The 23,300-nt window shown below is 40.1% G+C and overlaps 1 long non-coding RNA gene across 1 annotated transcript in view; it reads left to right on the top strand.

The window, feature by feature from the left end:
* Nucleotides 1-5,658: 5,658 nt before the first annotated feature.
* The window catches only part of LOC143669638 (uncharacterized), a 35,893-nt gene continuing 18,251 nt past the window's right edge, over nucleotides 5,659-23,300 (top strand). Inside the window, exon 1 of the long non-coding RNA XR_013168948.1 lies at nucleotides 5,659-6,015. This is a non-coding gene — a long non-coding RNA (uncharacterized LOC143669638). The remainder of the gene's footprint in view (nucleotides 6,016-23,300) is intronic.

The raw sequence follows: 23,300 nt of genomic DNA, 5'->3' as shown, positions 1-23,300 counted from the left end.
CTCAACTTTCTGAATCTAAAAGTCTGAAGATTTAGATTGCCCCAAGAGAGTGAGGAGAGCAAGAAGAGAAAAACAAGAATTGTGTCATTAAAAAAAAATAGTTGGCATGAAACATTAATTTTCAATGAAATAAAAGTGCTTTCACTGTGAATTTTGTAAACACAGGAAAAAAAGAGTGTTTTAAAAGTACTATGTCTTGGTATGAGAGGTGGAGTGGGGTATACAGGGAAGGAGCAGGCATTTAAGAGTTCAGAGAATTCGGTTCCAGCCCTGGTTGCCTCTAACTAACTGAATGGCTCTGAGCAAGCTCACGTTACTCCTTTCAGTGTCTTCATTTAAAAAACAAGGACCTTATGGTACCAGCATGTGTTTAGACTCAGTCCAACCTGTGTGTGATCACGCAGCCCTAATGGCTGCATGATTTGAGGAAGTCATTTAGCCTCTTTTGGCCTCAGTTTCCTCATTTGTAAAATAAGAGAGCTTAGTAGGACCTACCTCATATGATCGTTGGTGTGATTAAATAAAGTACATATATAAAGCACCTAGCACAAAGCTTGGCCCATGGTAAGGATGTGTCAAAAGTTAGCTATTAGCTTTAAGTTCTCTCCAGTTATATCATTCTATATATATAGAATATATATATAGCTTTAAGTTCTCTCCAGTTATATCATTCTATAATTCTGGTTCTATGACATAAAGATAAAAAAAAGCGTTGAGCAAAATTACAAATCATAAGTGTGCAAGATGTGTTAATTCATGAAAACATGTACATACCAGAAGGAAGGTAGAAATTGTTGTACTCAGTGTATATATGCTAGGTAAATCAGGGTTACATTTGTAAGCTCTGGAAGGAAATCACCATTAAAACAGTTGAACTGTTATATTATCCTTTTCTCCAAAATTGTTTGATAGTTCAATATAGACCTAATAAGAAAGTGAAAGTCTACGAGAAATCATTTTTCTTTTCCTCTTTTTCTATGAAACTGTCCAGATAAGTAGAGATTGCCATTTAGGTTTATAGTTAGTGCTTGAGGGCTCTTGGAAAAAGCATCCTGCCAAGGTGATAGATCTGGCTGTTTTGTTTCTCATCTGTAGCTTCTCACAAAAAAGCCTTTTAAAAGAGAAAGATGGTCCAATCTCTTCTAGGGAAGCTTGCCGAACACCTTTCCTCAGAAAATGTTCCTATTTGCTTTTTCCAACTCAGCTTCAAGTATTTTAAGTAAAGCCCATAAATGCAGCCTACTCCATAAATTAAAAGGAACCCTTTCCATCAAACTTTGACTTTCATTTTTCACTTCTTGAACTTCAGTGGGGAGGGAGGAGGTACAATTTTACTGCCATTTAAATAGCATCAGAAAATGAGAAAGCATATGTGAAATTGAAATATGAGCTACCTTCTGAATGCTACATTAAAGGCAGTTCCTAGATTTCTGGTTGCTAAGCTAATGAGCTCTCTACCCCACCAGAAGTCCTCTGTGATCCTCTAATATTCATAAAAGTAATAACAATAGCTGAGTGTTCTCTATATTCCAGACACAATGCAATGCACTTTACTCACTTATATCATTTGTTCCCCACAATACCCTACAAGATAAGTAATGATAAGTAATGATATTGCCCACATTTGATGGATGGGGACATGGAGACAGAAAATTTTGGCACCTCATTTGAGGTTATCACAGTGGTATACTTTAAGAATCACCTTCTGCTTTGTTCCAGAGCTCTTGCTCAGAACACTATAGATAGCTCATCTCTTTAAAAGGTGACCTCCCATCCTTAACAGACTTCCCCAAATTATTTTGTGTCTCCTTTTCTTTAGGAAGAAGCCATTGTATATGACTTGGGAAGAGTTTTCCCCAGAGAGGATGCCTCAATTAGCCCCTAGTTTGAGTGCCTGTTTTATGCCCAGCATTGTACTAAGACAAAAAAAACCTTGTATTTCCAGCTTTTTCATTTTCTAAAAAGAATGCATTTTATGAGTTAATAGACAGATGAGGTTTTTAAAACCTAAAAAAGTAGGCTAGAGAGTGAAAAATTCTAAGCCAGGGTGTGTGTGTTTGGCCACATAAGGGAAGTAAATGAGAGATGTTGCCTGTTTATTGCCCAAAATGCCAACAGTAGAGATGAGTGGTCTTCAGGCAAGAGGAGACAATAGCTATCTATCCTCCAAAAGAAAAGTGTTTGAAGAAATTCATTGGCGTGATATTAGGAATCCTCCAAAACATTTATACATGAATTCTTGAAGACAAGAAAAGGACACACACCATTTGAAGCTATCACCTTATACGGTTCTGTAATAAATCATCATCTGTGAATGCAGAGTCACTCATTTCCCCACCACTTGGCTTCCTAATTTTCCACCTACAGGTATGAAAATACAGCTTGGAATCAGCTAAATCAAGGTAACTAGATTTGTGCTCCTTGGAGTCAATGCATAGAAAACAAAATGGACAAAGCCTACTTTTAAGTTAACATATTCATCCTTTAAAGAGACAGCTAAAGGTTTTTCTGTACATGGATGCAGCATCCCACAGAAAAGAGACAGAGCTGATTTTAGTTTCTTATTTCCAAGAATTAACTCTTCTGTTGTCTTTCAGAGAGCAGAACATAATTATCAAATTGGAGGAGATGTCCTTTTGTCCCTCTGTCAGTAATAGGCTTCCTTCAGATCAGGAAGCTGGAGTGGGGTGCAGAAATGAATGCTCTAATTAAGCATGAGGAAGGGATAAATTTAGTCTCATACAACCTTAAAATGAGCTACCCAATACTCCAGGGTTGTGTCTGTGCCAGGTTCTTTGGGAATATTCTTGGCCCTAAGATTAGCTCTGTTGGTGTCAGGAAAGCATTTCCTTTCTGTTATAGAAAATCACTCACTCATTTACCTGAAACTCTCCCATCATGGGCTCTGACACATTGGGTCTCAGACTAAAGGTCTCAACCTCCACACCTGTGTTGGTTTGAAACTGTTATGTACCCCGGAAAAGCCATGTTGTTTTAATCCAGTCTTATGGGGGGCAGACTACTGTTGGATAGGACCTCTTGATTAGGTTGTTTCCATGGAGACGTGGCCCTGCGCATTCAAATTGGGTCTTAATCCACTTACTGGAGTCCTTTAAGAAGGAGACATTTTGGAGAACGAACAGGCGCTTGGAGAAGATAAGACAGACTGCCCAGGAGATGCTAACCAAGTACCCACAGAACCTGAAAAAAGCTGAGAGAAACTAAGACATGAAATCCAGAGTTTGCCCCAGAGACTCTAAGAGAGGACTCACAGATGCTTAGACAAAGAAAGCCACTGGAATCAGAAGCTGTAAGCAATGGAACCAAGAGCAAGAATCAGCAGACACCAGTCACGTGCCTTCTCAGATGAAAGAGGTGTTCTAGATGCTGGCAGCCTTTCTTCAGAGTCCCGGTATCATCTTGTTGATGCCTTAATTTGGACATTGTCATGGCCTTAGAACTGTAAATTTGTAATTTAATAAATCCCCTTTGTAAAAGCCAGCCCATTTCTAGTATATTGCATTCCAGCAGCTTTAGCAAATCGAAACACCACCACTGTGGAAGGAAATAGAGTTTGGCCATGTAATTTTTGACTCCAAAGACATGCAGACCTGAATACAAGTCCTCACTTTTTCTAAACTTCAAGATGTACTGTGATACAGGGAAAAAAGAATAGAGATATCAAGTTCAGAACTACCCGTTTACATGATGAATTATAGATCTTTGTCAACCATTTTTCAAGGTTTTGTGGAAAGGGGTGATGTTATGAGACATGAGAAGGGAGGAGCCTCCCATCAACTTTGTTTGTTTGTTTTTTATTTAGAACATTTATACAAGTTTATTTGTTGCAGTACTGCTTGAAATAGCAAAAATTAGAAATATCCAGAATGTCCAATACTAGGGGTATTTTTAAAGTGCAGAATATCCAAAATATTTAATTAAACATGCTCACTTTACACTGGGAGCAAATATGCTATAAATAATATATAATTTTATTTATATATTAAAATATGTATTTTACCTGTTACATTGTGTATATTTACCCGTTACATGGTGTTGATTTTTGAAATGCGGCATAGATCAACTTTAAATATAAAATATAATTATACGAATTAAATTATATGATTATAATTATATGAATTAAATCATATACAATGTATGAAATCATGCTGAATGAAGTTTGAATGAAATGTTTTCTGGTGATTGGAAGAAGGTGATTTACAGTACTTTGAGACTTTTTTTCAGAGAGTTCACGGAAACTTCCTTAAGGAAGTGATGCAAGAGGGGAGGTCCTCAAGGATGAGAGCACAAACAGACTGCTGGGTTGGAGATGATCTTTCTGGTGTGATGAGAAACACATGCAAAGATTTCTTTACGAAGGAGCATGGCAAGAATATGATGATGAGACAAGTAGTGTGGCTTTAACTCTGACAATGATAGGGCTCATAGAGATAAGAGAACCATATGGAGTTCCTTAATCAGGATAGCAGCTTAGTTTATATTATTAAAACAATGCAAATGTTTTGACTGGTTTCAACAAGGAAGGAAACATTATCTATTTAATGTTAGAGCACATTTCTTCCTGGTGAGGTCATGGTATGTAGTTTGCCAGATGACATACGAAGAGTTGGAGAGAACTGTGAGGAGTTTACTGTAGCATCCAAAATACAGATAGAAATGGCAGAGATTCCGCTACAGGTCTTGGATATGGAAATATGTTGATATATTCCAAAAGGATGTGGTAGCAATAATAAGCGAGGATTGGTGATTGATTGACTAAGAACAGTGATGGATTAGGAGACCACAAGGAGGAAACTAAGGTGTTGGTTTTCCAACTTAAATGGGTGGAAACCCATTATATAAGATCGACTTAGGGGTAGTAAAACAATGCTGAATTTGCTTTTGTACATGATAACTTCCATAGTTAAGACCCATATTCACAAGGAAATTATCAGTGATACGAAGAGAAATTTTACATGGAAATCCATTACAGCAGCATTTTGATGAATTCATATAAACTTTTTAAAAGTTTCAACATCCACCTGAGATGTGGTATGGGAAATTCACCAAATTTCTCTGAAATTTGGTTCTTATTTTATAAATTGGCACTAGGACTTTCTGCATACTATACAAGAGCAACCAACAAGAAAAGGAGTTGCTTATGAGCAGGTATAGTGTCCTTTAAAGTTTTATCTCAAATCTCTGAACAGCAGCCAGCAGAGAGAAAACATTGGAAAATATCGTCGAGTGAATGAATAAATAATAGAATGACTATACCTGTGGTTGACAGTAATAAAATATGAAAAATTCATGAAATCCTCCATACTCTTTATGAGAAAGCTCTTCTCCAAATGTAATAAGCTATAGGGTACTCACTTTGCCCTGGCTCATAGTTGATAAAGTTTCTCAGCCTTTGATTTGGAGTGTTTTGAACTTCAGTTTTGTAATTTTTGTTTTATCTTTGGCAAGCCAATGCTAACACAAGCATGGCTCTTTCGTTGAAGATTGGATGGCTCATCAAACGGCCTTCATCTGAGTTCTGATCTAATAACTTTCCAGGTCTCTAGTACTAGAAGTATTTTCATTTGCCTTTCTGACAGCCAACAGAAGCCTTATGAAGTCATTCTCTCTTGCCATAAACCCTCCAGGCCTCCCCTGGACTGCACTTCTAGAAATCAATTTCCTCCAAATATGAGTGGGAAATGGTGCTTTCAGTAGAAAATATTAGTGAAATTAGAAGGTCCAGTCTCAGGCAGCTATGGGCTGATTTTCGAAGCTGGATTCTACCATGTGTCCCTGCTCTTCACACTTACGACATGTCAACTTGGCTCACACCCCATGTCACAATCCTAGAGGAAGTGTTCTCAGTCAATGATCCAACAATGGGCCAGGCCCTGTGCAAGGCTCTATAACAAGGAATGTGGCCTGGCTCCGGTCTTCAAGGAGAGGTAAACGTGAACACATAAGAGACATCCAGCAACCCAAGGCAACCCATTTTAAGGGCCTCCTGATCAGGTAAGAGTGCCCAGGACTGAGACAGCAACATGTCAGGGACTTCAGGGGAGACTTCATGGAAGAAGTGGGGCATGAATTAGGGCCTGAATTAGGGAGGAAAGGAATTCACCCAGCTGAGCAGAGAAGGGTGAGGATTCTGAATGACGGCAATGACACAGCAGATAAACGAGGCAACTACATGGCCTCCGTGCAGGGAGAGGAAGGCTTAGGAAGAGAGCCCCAGCAGGAGTTGGAAGAATGGCTTCCAGTGGGACTCTGACTAACCTCATTGACCTTGGGCAAAGTCAATAACCTGCCACCTCCCCAGGCTTTCTTTTCTCTATAGCTCTTTCTCTTTCATCCTATTGTGGTTGGGACCAAATTCAACAGTCGATGTGAAAGTTATCTGAAAACTCAAAACTACTGCAAGATGCATTATTATTACTGTCATTGAGGGAAAATAGGGCCCGGAAAACGGGTTTGGCACAAATCAGAAAGGATGTTGAATGTCAGGCTAAGGAGCTGTTTTGGTGAAAATTGAACTTAATAACCAATGAGGGATCAATGAAGAACACTGTGCTGGCTCCCTCCCCTCCTCTTTCCCATCAGCCTGCCTCCTTTCCTCACTCACTCCATGCCACCCACCTTACTATCTGTGTCCCTGCACAGGTGTAGTGGGGGGAATGAAATCTTATCTGTAAGAGTATCGATGATCCTAGGCCAAATAAGTCCTGAAATGCTGAGAGACCAGCCTCTCCAAGAATAACAACTAGTTCATCTCCCTGTCCCATATTATCAGCTGCCCTTTCCAGCATGCAAAATTTAGAATAGGCATAGCCCCAATATTCCTGAAGATTGGGAGAAGGATCAAAGGAGAAGGAGGAGTTATAACAGATAAGATAGGATTTAACAAATGAGTATGACTACTGAATCATTATACATATTTTTTTAGTCTCCAGTGTCTTGGAGCAGTCAGAAGGAAACACCTGAAACTGTGGAACTATAACCCACACCGAACTCTGAAATCTGTTCTATAACTGCTTGCTATAATGTACTTTGAAACGTATTGCTTTTTCTGTATATATGTGATATTTCACAATAAAAAGTGTTTAAAAAAATAAGAATATCAATGAAGTATTAACTCACCTCATTACAGTTCTACCTACACACACACAAAACTAAAAATGAACAGACCAAAAAGAAAAAAAAAACCACCCCTGGTATATTTTAGAATTTTGGCAAACTTTGAAAACCTGAAACAGTGCTGCCTAGCAACAAGAGTGATGATGTGGAGATAGTGTGATTTGTGATTTGAGATCACTGCTTAACTTTGACTTAACTTTATTTTCCTTACTTGAACCCCTGTGTCCTCACCTCGGAAACAGGGGACTTACATGCTCTCTAACAACTCAGCAAATGCTCTATACCTGAGGACAGGGGGTGAAAAGTGCCAGAGAGGATGTTAAGTGCCCTAGGAAGGGCAGATAAAACATATAGGGTCTCACTGACAGCTACACATCCTGTCTGGAGCCAGGTTGACAGTTGATCTATTCATCCAACAGATGTTGACCACCAAGAGCTGAGCATGAATGAATTTGCTGTGCTCACAATCTAGTGGCAAAGTCAGACAAACAGACCATTACTATGAGGCATTGCCAGTGTGTGGATAGGAGACAGACAAGGGACATCTACACTACACTGGAACTTTGCAGCATTTTTTATCCCATGATCCTTGCAAAGATATCTCATGCTCTCCTGGATATCTCTATCAATCAAGCAGATTTGGACATGTTTGATCTTCTATATAAGGAATGTTACAATTAGAGCAAGTTTGTCAAGTACACCCAACCCTCATGGTTCTGAGACGCCCTCTGGGATACCCCTGCCCTCTATGGAGAAGCATGGATTACCTGAGGACCTTGTCTGGTGTTACCATCCCATGATTCTCTATTCTAGGTCTACTCAGTGGTTTCTACATGAGCATTTATTGAGCCCATTTCCAGAACAATGCCCTTTCTTTTTCTTGCTCTATATACCAGCAATGTGGCTGCAATACACCTTTCATCAGGTGTCCAAATTTTGTTGGGCACATATTCAATGGTAGATCCTAGGATATTGACTCAACAACCCTCTATTGGGATTTATTTAGGAAATTTCATGTCCAAGGCCAGTGAAAGTCTATTAGACAGTATCAGTGGTATTTAGAATAGCGACCAACCCAACCATCTGTGTTAGTTTGAAGTTGTTATTACTCAAGAAAGGATCATATTCTTTTAATTCATTCTTGTAGGTACAGAACCTATTTTTTAGGTGGGACCTTTTGATCAAGTTTTATTTGAGGCCTGCTCAGAGTAGGTCTTAAACCTCTTACTAAAGTTCTTTAGAAGTGGATAAAAGACAGAAAGAGAAACAGAAGCTAAAAGAGAGAAACACCCTGAGAAGTTTAGAGGAAGAGCCACAGACAGAGAAGCCAGAAGCTGAAACAAGGAAACCTTGGGAGAGAAGGACCTGCAGACACCCCCATGTGCCTTGCTATCTGGCAGAAGAGCCCAAGCTCACAGGTAACCAGTCTTCAGAGAAGGTATTGTATTGTCCTATTGATGCCTTAATTGGGACATTTTCATGGTCTTAGAATTGCAAATTTGTAAGCTAATAAATCACCATTGCTAAAAGCCAGTCCATTTCTGCTGTGTACTGCATTTCATCAGGTTCGGCAAACCAAAACACCATCAGCCAATCAATAATAAATTAGTGAATTCCCAAAATGTATCCATCATCATGTTATGTGTTGTTGGACACACAAAGATGCATAAAGTTTTGTCCTTGTCCTCAGGGGGCGGGAGTCCTATCACTAAGGAGAATAAGCTATCATAGAATTGTAGAGCCATAAAATGTTAAGGTTGAAAGTGACTTTAAAATTTAATTCTAATTCCCATACCAAGGAAGTTTCTCAAAAAGTGTTATTTTTCAAAGCAAGGTTAGATACTAACAACAATTTCATAGCAACTGAAGTCCAATTATAAGATACTAAGAGTAAATACAACAGAGAGTTCAAAAAGAGAATAAAGACATAAACTGTCAGAGAAACACTTGCGAAGAGACTTCGGCTGGATCTTGGGATAAGTAGGGAGGTAGAAGGTATCTTGGAAGGAAATAGCAGTATGAAAAAAACATTTGGGCAGCAATGTATGAGACACGTGTGAAGACACTGATTAAATTGGAGGATGTGCCGGTTTGAATCTATTCTGTACCCCAGAAAAGCCACATTTCAGTCCTGATCCAATCTTGTGGGAGCAGCCATTCCTTTTAATCCTAATCAATATTGTAGGGCAAAAATTTTGATTAAATTATCTCCACAGAGATGAGGCACACCCAATTGTGGGTGTGAGCTTTTGATGAGATGGAGTTCTAACTCAACCCATTCAAAGGGTGGGTCTTGATGAGTTTACCGGAGTCCTTTAAAAGAAGAAACATTTTGGAGAGAGTCAGAGCTGACAGAAACAACGGAGCTGATGAACTTCACAGCAGAACTGACAGAGATGTGGACATGTAGAGAACAGACACACAGATGTCTGGAGATGCTTGAAGCCCAACAGACATTGTCATGAGATGTTAAGCAAACCACAACCTGGAGAGAGTCAAGAGTGAAAGCCAGCCCCAGAGAAGCAAAGTAAGGAACCCCCACAGGAACAGAGGCTGAAAGCAACAGAGCCCAGGAGCAAGGTGACCAGCAGATGCCATGTGTCTTCCCAGCTGACAGAGGTGTTCCTGACCCATTGGCCTTTCTTTAGCAAAGGTAACCTCTTGTTGATGCCTTAATTTGGACACGTCTTAATTCACTTCCTTAGAACTGTAAACTTGTAACATAGTAGATTTCTCTTTGTAAAAGTCATTCCAGTTCTGGTATATTACATTCCAGCAGCTTACAACCTAGCACAGAAGATATTTGCTGGAAGCACTGGGAAATAACTAGGGTTGCCTACCTAACAATGACTCCTGCTTTCTTTCATGCTGTCAGAGTTCTCAAATTTGTTCCCCTGTCACTTGTTCCCGTGGTGACTCACATATGCAATGACAGGTCAAACTATAACCCTTGTCCCGTTTTCCTTAGCAGTGCCACCTTAGGGTGGCCATGTGAGATCTGAGTAGGTGCAGAGAGGGTTGGAGATAAATTTCTAAAAATACACCCACAAAGAAATTGTCCTTTTGTCCCTCTGGACGTTGTAATGCCTGGAGCTGCTGTAGCTTTCTTTTGAGCATAAGGGGAGATAGATAATGAGCTAAGGATGGTAAAGGAGAAAGATGTCCTTGGTAGTGCTGAGCCATGGAAGCAGTGGATTTTCTTTACTTCTAGACTTCTTGATATGAAAGAGAGAAAAAAATACTATCATCTCTGTTGCTTAAGTTAATTTGAACTGTTTTCTATTACTTTTGGCTGAAAACTTCCTAAATGACACTAAGGAACTTCAAAACCAATCAGAGGAGTTTGATAAAGTAGGAAATGGTAGGGAGGACAGGTGAATAGAGAATAGAGGAAAATAGGAGGTGGGGAAGGCCCAGCCATTGCTGCGAGTCAGTACAGAGCAGAGGTTAGAGTTTGGGTTCAGGAGTTGGATTGACTCCAGTCCTAGCTTTGTTTTTGATCTCTTCAAGTTTAATTTCACTTTCTGTAAAATGGAATTAATAATAGTTGTTAGTTTATGGAGCTTGGGAATTGAACGTGATTGTACATGGGAAGCACACAGCAGAGTGCCTGATACACAGTAGGTGAATTTAAGTGTTAACTCTTAGAAGGGTTGAGCCCTACAGGTACTCAAGTACTGAGTATCCCAGGTACTGATCATGGTCTGCTCGTACCTTCTGTCCTTTAAGGATAGGAATTTCTGAGGAGGAGCTATGTCAGGATCTCAAGGAGGACTAAGCATGATAAAAATGGTATCTGAGGGAGAGGAGTCTGACAGCACCATGCAGAATGGATTGGAATAGAAAGAATTAGTAATCAAGTTACAGTTGGCTGCCATTGGGATGGTTGCCCACACCTGATTCAACTGGCCATGGGGCCTGGGGTGGGGGACACTGAAACAGTTAGGCAGTGGGGGCCCAGAAAGGGCAAGTCCCCTCAGCCAAGGGATGTGAGTAGACTAGGACAGTTTGTTGCTCTGTAAATACTGGTGTCTAAACCCTTCTTGTAAAATATTTGTATTTTCAACATATACCATCTCTAAGGATATTCAACCAGTTCATCTACAAGTTTCCTGTTTACCTTAAAGATCAATACTTCACTTCTGGGTGCATGGATGGTTCAGTGGTAGAATGCTCACTTTCCATATAGGTGACCTGGGTTTGATTCCCAGACCATGCACCCCCACCCTCCAAAAAAAAAAAAAAAATACTCCATTTCTGCTTTCCTTAAATGACCTTTCTGAAACTTTAAGGGTTTTGAAATACAAAAATATTGTGACCAAGTCCTTGTTCTCTGTTCTTTTCTTTTGTTTCAGAAATTTGTCTCATCTGTTCTGATACAGCCCTGGGACCCCTCAGAAGCAAAACAATAACCAGCATCAAAAAACAAACAAGCAAAAATACCTCAAGCCTGTTCCCTATTTCCTCTTTGAACTCCCTGTTGAGTTTCTTCTTGAAATGTTTTGAAATTTGAAATCCCCACCAAGGCAGCCAACTCAGATAGCCAATCAGGCCTCTAGTTTGTTATGTTTGACCCAATACAAAACAAAGACCGCCTCCACTGCTACTGTCTTAAACACACCCTATAAGAAGGAGAACCTCCTATCCAAGCAATAGGATTCAAGCTAACTTTTTAATGTCTATAAAAATTGCTTGCCATCTCTAGAAGCTTGATGCTGTTTCTGTTTTTGCAGGTGATCCAGCTTTCTCACTCCTGCAAAACTTTTGCTGTCCGGAATGAATGCTTTAGTTTGCAAGCAATTCTATTTGTCTTTAGATACTTCACAGCCTCTGCCCCACTGGACTGCAGTTCCCAATATTTCCCATCTATCCAGTCCTCCAACACTGTGATCATCTCATTAGCCCATCCCTGGACCTTCTCCAGCTCCTTTACATCCTTCTTGAAGTGTAGGGATCAAATATACACAGGTTATCCCTGGGGTGGCAAGTGAGGGCTTGGTTGTTTGCTTTCAAAGCTGTCCCTGGAGACCCCAGCCTCATGTTGGCCATTCTGACCATATCACCCCCTGCCATCACATGAGCCAAAGGATAACCTCTTTGCTTCTTTCTCATCCCTTCTGTTAGAGACCCTCTCCAAGGCTCTCTGAAAATGAGTCCTAACCCAACAATAACAGTTTTCTCTTCATTGAGCTGCCATTCTCTGCCAAAGGGAAGGATTGGTAAGAAGCAAAATCATTTTGCAGCCAGGAAAATTCTAATCCTGTTCTAAACATGTCCACATCCCCAATGCATGCAGGGCACAGATTCTGACAAACAGGTGACATGGCCACAGTTTGGAAACAGGGCTGCTCACAATCTGCTGGCTTCATCCTAGAGGGGTGGCAAAAAGCTTTCCATCAATGCCAGTTTCTCTGATTACATCCCTAAAGCATAGCTGCAGTGTGCAATTTCCTTCCAAACAGCACAGAGCTTAAATCTACGTGAAATGAGCTGGAATGTGTTCATCAAAATAGCTTCAGTGACTATTTGAGCCATTCCATTTCTTGTGTTGTAGCACAAGACTTTGCAAGGTTTTGACTAAAAAATCTAACCTTGAATTTACTTGTCTTTTCCCTAGAGACACAAAAATGTGTTTGTGTGCACACAAATATATCTGCCTTCCTTCATGCACATTCACCTATTTCTCTGTGCATGTCTTTCTCTTTCTCTTCATTTGCTTTTCTGTTTATATATTTGAGTGTCTCTTCCCCAGCCCATGTCCACCTCTTTCACCCTCCTTCCCTACTTTTGTTTCCTTCTCCCGGTCTGTCTTTTTCCTCTCCTTTCTTTCCTTCCCTGCCTGTGTGTGACTTTCCCCTACATCTCTACTAATTCCCTTGATGCCTAAGGCTGAGCAAACAAGCGGGACCAGATCTCCTCATTCTCTTTCACTACATCCCATTGTCTCACCCTAAAGATTTTCCCTAACACAGATTTGCTAAGCACCAACAAAAGAAATGCAATAAAAAAGGCCATAAAAAAAAAAAACTGTGCAGAGCTTTACTCTTCCATCCTCATTAAAACTTGTTGATATCATGGATTCTATTAGGCTGCCCTTTCCAGCTACAATACGGCATGATCTTTATGATAACAATGCAGAGCACTGAAGCACTTTCTAAACCATGAAAAAATGAAATGATTAAGTTTTTTGTGGGTATTTTGTTACACTTTGATTTTTAGAAAATTGAGCATTTGTGAATGGTACTATTTATAGACTAATTTAAGATTAACCAGAACACCTGATTGATTAACTTAAACATAATTGGACCATATGGCAGAAAACACCAAGGAAATAACTAGCCAGATTCTTTTTGTAACAAATTGGGAGCTAATACAGAAATGTGTATAAATGTCTCTGAGTTGTCATATTAGAATATGACCCAGAAATGTGTGTAAATGTCAACAGACCTCAAAAAACATTCACCTCTACCCTTTGGGCTCTGATGGCAATGGCAGCTGCCACTGATAAATCTTGATTGTGAATCTGCCCCACTGACCCATGCCTTTTAAGGGACTCCAGAAGGGTCAGTTCATTCCAGTTTGCTTGGCCTTTTAGCCTTATGTGACATCAGGTGTGGGGCTCTGTACTGTATTTGTTTCCCAAATCAGTTTACGTGAATGCATGAAATGCCTAAGCAGTTCTGTCCTGCATGCATTTGGGATGAGAATACAGTTTGTACATTTCCTAGTGGTCTTGAATTAAAGAATCATAAATCTGAAAGGGAACTCGAACTTGTCGGCTCCAATCACTCATTTGAATAATGAGGAAGTAGGGTGACTGGTTTGTCCAGGACAGTCTCAATTTATGCCTCTTGTCCTGAGGTAGTTATTAATAGCTGGCTTTATAGTCTCAAATATGTCCTAATATAGATAATAAATTGTCTAGACTGCCTAAACTAATGAGGGAACTAATTTAGCAGGGCTGGGACCTGCACTCAGGCATTCAGTGCTTTCATTTTTTAGTAAGTATTATACTATGCTGCTTCTTTCACTTTAGATTTATTCCTTTAGACCAGGGATCCTAAATCACTTGGAATATTGTTTCAAAACACAAATGCCTTGACTCTAGTAAACTCTAGGAGTAGGGGTTAGACATTTAATGACAAATTTCTCAAAGTGATCCTGGGGTGCATCTACTGCTTAGAGAAAAGAGTGATTGAGAAGTCGCTAATCCCACCAGACCATGTGGCAAGAAGTACCATTTCATCTCCAACAATTTAGCCAGCCATTAATCAGATTCCAATGCTTCATTGTTGATGGCTTCATTTTTTTTAATGTGCCATGAGACTTTGAAATAAGGCTAAAGAGGAAACTGAAAACAAGAGTGGTGACCTCTTGTGGCTCCAACACTAGAAGACATATGGAAAGATAACTTGGAGACTTCCTTTAGTTTGACTTTTTGCTTCCTATTTACCACTCCCTGCAAACAGAGGTCAAAGAACTAGATAAGTGTAGATTTCCTTCATGTCTGTGGTAGTTGAATTCAACTTGGCCAGGTGAAGTCACCTAGTTCTGTTGCTGTGGCCATGAGGCAATGGTACGTGAACCTCATCTGTTGCTGATTACATTTGCAGTTGGTCAGGAGGCGTGCCTGCTGAAGTGAATGACATTTGACTTAATTGGCTGGTGCTTAAATGAGAGAGCAAAATGTAGCACAGCCCAAGCAGTTTGGCATACCTCATCTCAGCACTGGCAGCTTAGCCCAGGCCTTTGGAGATGCAGGAAGAAATCACCCCAGGGAAAGTTGTTGGAACCCAGAGGCCTGGAGAGAAGACCAGCAGAGATCACCCTGTGCCTTCCCATGTAAGAAAGAACCTCAGTGGAAAGCTAGCTACCTTTCCTCTGAAGAACTAACAAAATAAATCCTCTTTTATTAAAAGCCAATCCTTCTCTGGTGTGTTGCATTCTGGCAGCTAGCAAACTAGAACAATGTCCTAATGGATGAAGATTACAGCTTAAAGTTGGCTTTGTGATAAACCAAAAAGCCATGCTGACTGCCAGCAGTGTGAAGTCAATGACTAGATGAGATGTAATAAAAGACAGGCATGCTTCTGACATTTTTCCAGGAAGAAAAGAAACTAGCAGAAATGACTCCACACCAGGAAGGAGAAAATGAACCAAAGCTAAGATAAAGGTAAAGCAGAACAGACATAAATCAGTGTGTGAAAGCCATCTGCTTTCATCGGCTGTGGAGTTCACGCCAGCACTGCCATGACAGATGCCTGAAAGTGGGATGGTTGTTGAAGAAGGAATAATCTTTTCCTGTTCAGTGAAGGTGTAAAGAATTGTCTTCTGGAAGACTGGAGCTGATAAAGGGCAAGATACTCTTGGGCAACATTGGTAGGTTTATACCCCCATCTAGTTTTGTAGGTTGACTTTCTTTTGTTTTGAGTTCTTATGTTAGGGGTTTTGTTTCACAACTTGAAATCCTCTGCCTCGACTTAGTTATACTTGGAGAAATGACCAAACATGTTTATCTTTCCTCCCTTTTCAAACTTCAATTTTAAGAGTAGTAAAAAAAATTTTTTAAATAGTAAAGAACTATTTAAAGATATTAACTCACAAGAGCAAAGAGAATGGAAAAGGAGAAAATAGGCTCCAAAGAGTCCTATAAATTGCATGGAAACAGAAAGCAAAAAGGGGGTCAATTTAGCTTAGAAGAGGAAGGTAGGTTGTAAGAGACCGCAGTTGGGGGTGGGTTATGGTGCAGATTAAAAAGCAGGTGAGCTGTTTAAAAGTTTCCACGTTGAGCTATGACACCAACAGGAACCTCCCCATTCTGAAGAACCAAGAAACCAACCCACTGTTCGTTCTCAGGCAAGAAATGGGAGTTTTGCTTTTGTTTTATGGGGAAATTGAACTAGAGATTCAGGGCACATGGCACAGCTGAGAGTAGGGAAGGCTTTGTGCTGTAAGGAGGTGATTAGGTATACATTCTGAGCAGTGAGCCCTCAGTCCTCTACCTCAGCCCTGATCCCAGAATATGACCATCAGAGGTATACCTCCCCTTCTCATTCCACAGAACGTAGAGTATTCTTTGTTGAGAATCCAAATAGCCCCAGAGAAATGATCTCTGCAAAATGAAACACTGGAATCTACCAATGAGAAAAATAAAGCCTGAATGCTTCCTGATGTGTTCTACCGAGAAGTCTACAACATAACAAGCTCTGCTTAGCTACACCAAAATCCTAGTCAACTTTTTAGATTTTGAGTATGACTGGAACAACTAGGAATTAAGTGAGGGTAGCATAAAGACATTTCTACATAAACAAAATTCAAACCTTTATTTCCCATGCCCTGTTTCTCAAGGAACTTCTGGAACCTGTAATTTTAGCAAAATGAGGAAGAAAAATCAATAAAGAGAAACACATTTTGTGGTGGTATGAAGCTGTTTGTACCTCAGAAAAATATGTTCTTAAATTTAATCCAGTCTTGTGGATGTGAACCCATCGTAAGTAGGACCTTTGGATGAGGTTACTATAGTTAGGTACAGCCCACCTCAATCAGGATGGGTTTTAATCCTGTTACTGGAGTCATTTATAAAAGAATGAAAATGAGACAAATAGAAAACCAGACAGAGCATGGAAGAGAAGAGAGAGACCAGGAGATGAAACCATGTGCCTTGCCATGTGACATACTAAGGACCAAGGAGCACCAGCAGCCAGCTCAAATTATCACAGTCTTCAGGGAGAAAGTATCACTTTGATGACAACTTGATTTGGACTTTTTCCAAGCCTCAAATTGTTAGTGAATTAAATTTCTGTTATTTACCCTGACCCATTTCATATTTGATTGAGTAGCCTAGGAAAATAAAGCACATGGGATCCATAAAGCAAATGTTCCAATACAAGATAACAGTGAAGAGAAGTCCTGAAATGAGAACTGTGCATCAAACCTAGAAAGGAACTAATCCAGATGGAGCAGGAAGATAGATGGTGTTTTTGTTAAAGCTGCTTGGAATACAAGATACCAGAAATGGAATGGCATTGGATTTTTTGTTTGTTTGTTTTCATGCTGTATGGCGGGGTCATAGTTTATTATTTTTCCATGTGAGTATCCTGTTATTGCAGCAGCAGCACCATTTCTTGAATTTTTGTTTGTTTGTTTTTGCTTGTTTGCTTTTTTTCAGAAGTGTATGGACTGGGAATCAAACCTGGGTCTCCTACATGGCAGGCGAGAGTTCTACCACTGGAAGTACCCTTGCACCTCTGGAAATTTTTTAAGTTGCAAGTTTACAGTTCTACTAAGGTGTCATGGTTAGGGACATGTGTCAACTTGGCCAAGTTGTGGTACCTGTTTATCTGATTGGGCAAGCACTGGCCTGTCTGTTGCAATGAGGACATTTCATAGGATTAGGTCATGATCACGTCAGCTGCATCCAGAGCTGATTCCATTTGTAATCAGCCAAAGGGGAGTGTCTTCTGCAATTAGTGATGCTAAATCTAATCATGGGAAGCCTTTTAAGGAGGACTCAGAGGAGACAGGTTGCATTCCTGCTTTGGCTGGTGAGCCTCTCCTGTGGAGTTCATCCAGGCCATCCATCGGAGTCATCAACTTCGCAGCCTGTCCCTGTGGATTTTGGACTCTGCGTTCTTGCGGTCATGTGAGACACTTTTATAAATTTTATATTTGCAAGTGTTCCCTGTTGATTCTGTTTCTCTAGAGAACCCTAACTAATACATAAGGCATCCAGATAAAGATAACTTGACTCAAGAAAGGCCAATCTGTGAAGGCACATGGGTGATGTCCACTGGTCTTTTTTGTTTCTGCTTTCAAACAGCTTCCCTGGAGACATTTTCTTTCTGTACCTCCAAATGTCTGGGTCTCATGTTGGCTCTGTCACTTCTCTCAGCTCTGAAGCTTTTTCCAAAATGGTTCCCTCTTAAAGGTCTCCAGGAGGCAACCCCACTTGGAATGGGTAGAGACATATCTCCATTGAAACCATCTAATAAAAAGTTCCCACCCACAACTGGGTAGGCTACACCTCCATGGAAAGAACTTAATCAAAAAAGATCCCACCCAGCAATATAGAATCAGGGTTAAACTGGCACAGATGGCTTTTCTGGGGTATACAGCAGTCTCAAACCAGCTAAGATGGATAAGGAAAAAAAATGGAAACAATAAATAATTTGATATAGTTCCAAGTTTGGAGAAATAATTCTTAGATATTTGAAAGATGGTGACACACTTGGAAAAAAATAGGGATTGAAACAAATAAAACTGAACAAATCAAATAAGACAATTGTGATGACAGGAAAATTTAGTGAGAAAAGTAGTGATAGCTATCCTCTGAGATGGTTCCCAAATGATCCCATTTACATGTTTACATACCTTTTTGGCATCCCCTTCCATATAGAATAGGCCAATGGTTTAACAACTAAGATTTTTGTGGAAATTATGACATAAGACTTTTAAGATTAGGTTATAAGAAACATTGGAGCTACCAGCTTGTTCTGTTGGATCAGTTGTTCTGGAGGAAACTAACTTCCATGATATAAAGTCACTCAAGCAACCTTAGACCCAAGAGCAAGCCAACTTGCTAATCAGGTGAGTGTGCCACCTTGGAAGCAGAACCTCTAACTCTAGTCAAGTCTTCAGATGACTGCAGTCTCTGGTCAACATCTTGAGTATAATTTCATGAGAGACCCCAAGCAAGAACCACACGGCTAAACCATGCCTGAATTCTGATCCACAGAAATGCATAAGATAATAAATGCTTGTTGTTGCTTTAAGCCACTAACTTTTGAGATAAATTTGAGGTACTCAGGTTTTTGCACTTGGAAATAAGGCACCGTTGGTAACAAAAGCCTGAATATATGGATGTAAACCTGGACTGACAAAGGGCTGAGGCTAGAATGACTTTGAGGAGAGTGTTACCAAAAGTCTAGAAAATATTGAAGATATTTTAGCAAAAGCCTGATTCCCTTTGAGGACGTTGCAGGGAAGTCTTAAGAGAAAGTCAGGAAAATGTTATTGGAAATTAGAGGAATGGAGATCCTTCTTATATAGTAGCAGAAAGTATAGCAATGCTGTTTTCTGTAGTAACACGGAAAATAGAAAATGTAACTAATGAACTGGGTAATTTAGCTCAGGAGATTTCAGGTGGAATGGCAAGATGCCACATAATTTCTCTTTGTTGCTTATAGAAAAATGTGAGCACAGAGAGATAGGCTGTAGGAAAGACTCTGAAATAAAAAAAAATAATAGTGCTTGATCATTTGAAAATGCCCACCCTCTCCAGATGGCAGATTATTTTAAAATTAGGAAATAGCTGACTGGCAAAGATCAAATCCAGGGCACTGTCAGGAGAACATGGTATACAGATGAAGCTGAGGGTATGGTTTTATATATATAAACAACAACAACAACAAAAGCATTATTAAAACTTAAAGTATCTAAGGCAGTGCCTCAGAGAACTGTTGAGTCAAACAACAAGGTTTCCAAGAATTTAAGGGTATTATCCCTCAGCCATCTCATCAGAATCCCCAAAATACAAAATGACCTGTCTCAAAGAGATTTCCGAGGATAGCTTTTGTCTAATGGAGCAAACCCCTACAAGACTCACAGGAGACCTATAAAAGGTTTTTATGAGAGTTGTTTGGACAAAAATATCTCCAGCTCAGACTGAAAGGAATAGAAACAGAAAAAAAATCGTCAAGAGGAGTTTGGATCCTAAACTTCTACAGAGAGAAAACAGGCTGAGAAAACTACTCAGTTGCAAACACAGGCTGTATTTCATGGAAATGAAAGGATGACTCAGTGGGAAGAAATAAGAGCCAAGAGAACCTCAGTGGGGAGAAGCACATCCAAGAACCATGAAGAATACTTCGAAGACCTGAATCTTAATGAAGGAACTGTCAGTTGTGTCCTGCAAGATTTAAGAATTGATATGGACCAGTGACAACTGAGTGTCTCCTGTTTTCCGTCTTTTTGATGGGTGGGCTTCTAACAGTTATCGTATCCCTACGCCACTGATGTATATTGGATTGCAGATAATATGTCTTTTTAGTTCATACTTCAGATTGAGGGGGATTTGAAGAGTTTTCTCAGGGATATTCCCCTGAGGAGCTTCACCCTCCCCCCAACTTTATTTAGATCACAAGATTCTGAACTTCTAGCTCATGCTAGAATAGAATGAGTCTTTGGGGACTCTCCGAGGGGGTGAATGAATTTTGCCTATAAGAGAGACATGAATCACTGGGTTCAACATCATGAGGGATGCGAAGCCAGAACTATCCTTTAAAGCTGCTCTCAAATTTGTGACCCACATACTGTATGAGACAGCAAGTATTAATTATTACTTTAAATAGCTAAGTTATGGAACAATTCGTTTTGTAACAATAGATAACTAATACAAAAATGAATCGCAATTATTGGCTCCACAGAAGACTTTATATAATCAAAATAATGTAAAAAAATTAGTGATATAACCATCCTGGAGAAAGAGAGGTGTGGTGGTGTAGGTATAATCCTAAATAGTTAACCACTTTGACAAAGTCGATTGACACCATCTAAAATTGATGCATTAAGAAAGAGCAGAAAATGAACTTGGGAGATATCAAGAGTATTAACTACAAAAGTTGTTCCTTAGGTAGAAACCTAGAGATGGGAAAGGGAGGACAATGGACTAATGCCTGTCGCCAGGTGACCGTTCTAGTAATTATGAATTTTAAAATGTCATCTCATTTTGTTTTCTCTCTCTGAATTATTGGCTCTGTCAGTAGAGAGAGATCAGTAAAGTTCCATCTTCTAACAGCTGTCAGGAGGCCCTATCAAAGCACCACAGTCTCAACAGCCAGGAGCATCCCTAATCAAGGAGAAATAAATAATGTATGATTTTCCAAAACATTGATGAAAGCACATCATAATGTAATAATGATACAATTTTATTTAAAGGAAGGAATATTTTCCCCAGATCTCTGAGACTCTGTGTGATGTTGGTAGGAGCAGGGGCTGCAGTAAAGCTTTGGGCATGTTTGAAACAGACTATTCATTTAGGATTGAGGTGTAACAAGTATGCAAAGCCAGGAGAGTGAGCCTTGGGCTAGCAGGGTGGCCCCTGGGCTGCTGGCTGTGGGGTATGTATACATAAAAGGAGCATCCTTTGACCACAATCTGTTGCAGTTGCATGGTCTTGCCTGCAGTTCTAACCATCATCATGCCAATATATCACCCTAAAAAGAAGCCTAGGGTCTTGTCTGCCATGCGGGAGACCTGGGTTCAATTCCCAGCCTATGCACGTCCCAAAGAAACAGACAAACAAATGAAAAACCAAACAAACAAAAATCCAGCAAATGATGTTGTAATAATGGGATACTCACCTGGAAAAATAATGAAATGTGACACCCCCCTCCCCCCCATACAGCACACAACACAATAAAATAAATAAAAGAAAGAAGCCCAAGAAACTTGTTTGGAAGACACTGGTCTTGGACAATAGCTTAGCAGAATCACTGAGTCAGGAAATCTAGGTTCAAGCCCCAGCTCTGCCCTTCACGAGCCCTGCAGCCCAGGCATTGTGGTTCAGCACCTCTGTTCTTCTCTCCCCTTGTCCATCAAATGCGAAGACTTCACATGAAACCTCTTACAGAATTGCCACAGTAGGGAAATCATAAAGTGGAAAGCACTTTTAAACCATTATATGCTAGGCATCTAAGGGATCTCCTTCCCCCCACTTTGGCAATTGTACCTCTACCACCTCCCAAGCTGTTGAACTAGAGGAATGTTGTGCAGCTTTCTGGGTTATGAATAAAAATGGTCCGTTATTACCATGACCTAGAAAATTTTAAGGATTACGTGGAATTACGCAGAAAAGTTATGGGGAACAGAACACTACCCCTTCCACCATCAAATGAGGCGAAGATAATGAGAACTGATAAATGAAGGCATTAGAGCCCAGACTGCTTAATGTGACAATTTAAGTACCTCACCTTTTTCACCTTCACCACTTTTCCAAATAGCGCTGGGTGATTCATGCTTTTAGCTTTATATGCCTTACGTCTTTCTGCTACACTTTCCAGGGTGGGAGGGATAGTTATCTTGTGCGTGTATGTCTCTGTGTGTGTGTCTGCACTGCGTACAATGGCTTGGGACTAAGAGCAGGTGCCATGCTTTCTCATTTTTGGAAGCACTTCATGCTAAAAATGAAATGTCCTGAAACAGCATTGACTTGTGCACGTGTGTGCAGGCTACCAGCACAGATGTCTTTTTGGGCAGATGGGGTGGGATGGCACTGGCAGACATGGAACGCTGCAATGTCTCTCCCTTACTGGAAGGTAGGGGGGCTCCAAGGCTTCCTAGATTTTATTTAAGGTGTTGAGCTACTTTTTCTATTCCTATAGCGAATGTTGGCATTGTTAGTTCACAGCAGATGTCTACTGCCGCCTACAATCATAGTTTTGGGCAAAACTTGGCAGGAATCTTTGAAGGTGCTTTAAGCATCTCATTCCCAAGCAAGGAGAGGAGCATCCAAAGAGACCCCACAAATTAGCCCACTGCAATATGGGTGCAAGATTCCAGCTCTTTATTGTTTCCAAGATTTATCCTTGAGATCGTCCTAAAGAGCAAAGAAGTGCATTTGTAAGCATGAAAGACCCATAATATGATTCTCAGAACTGGAATTCCATCAGAAGTTCTGCACCTGTTACTGCATATGAACTGCACTTTTACAAAATAAATGCCTTGCGATTTGCAGAGGAGGGGGATCTCTTTCATTATACCATAGAACACAAAGTCACAGCTGTGGAAATGTCTGCTGCTTTTAGGAGAGGTGGAACTCCACATATTCTGTTTCATCTGTGCACTGCTCCTGGTTGTTTGGGAGGCTCCCTAGAAGCCTAATGCAAGAACAGAGTCCTGTGCATTATACTCAACTATTCTAATCAATGGGAAAAGGGGGGAAATTAGCTTTGAAAATTAAAAAAAAAACCAACAAAAAACAACTCTAAGTGTAGAGAGGTCAGTATTCTTTTCTGCAGCTCCCCCCCCCCCCCCACCAAGTTGTTTCTGAAAAATGTCTCTTAAGGAAGCCATTTACAATGCAGAGCATGGTCTTGGGTCTAAAGAAAAGAGAATGATGGGATTTAGGGTGATAATTATGTTTTAGTTATTCAATAATACATTTA

Source organism: Tamandua tetradactyla, chromosome 26 (genome assembly GCF_023851605.1).
Source record: "Tamandua tetradactyla isolate mTamTet1 chromosome 26, mTamTet1.pri, whole genome shotgun sequence".
Classification (NCBI taxonomy): Eukaryota; Metazoa; Chordata; class Mammalia; order Pilosa; family Myrmecophagidae; genus Tamandua; species Tamandua tetradactyla.
Note: the sequence above shows the minus strand (reverse complement) of the source record. Positions and strands in the feature narration are given on the sequence as shown.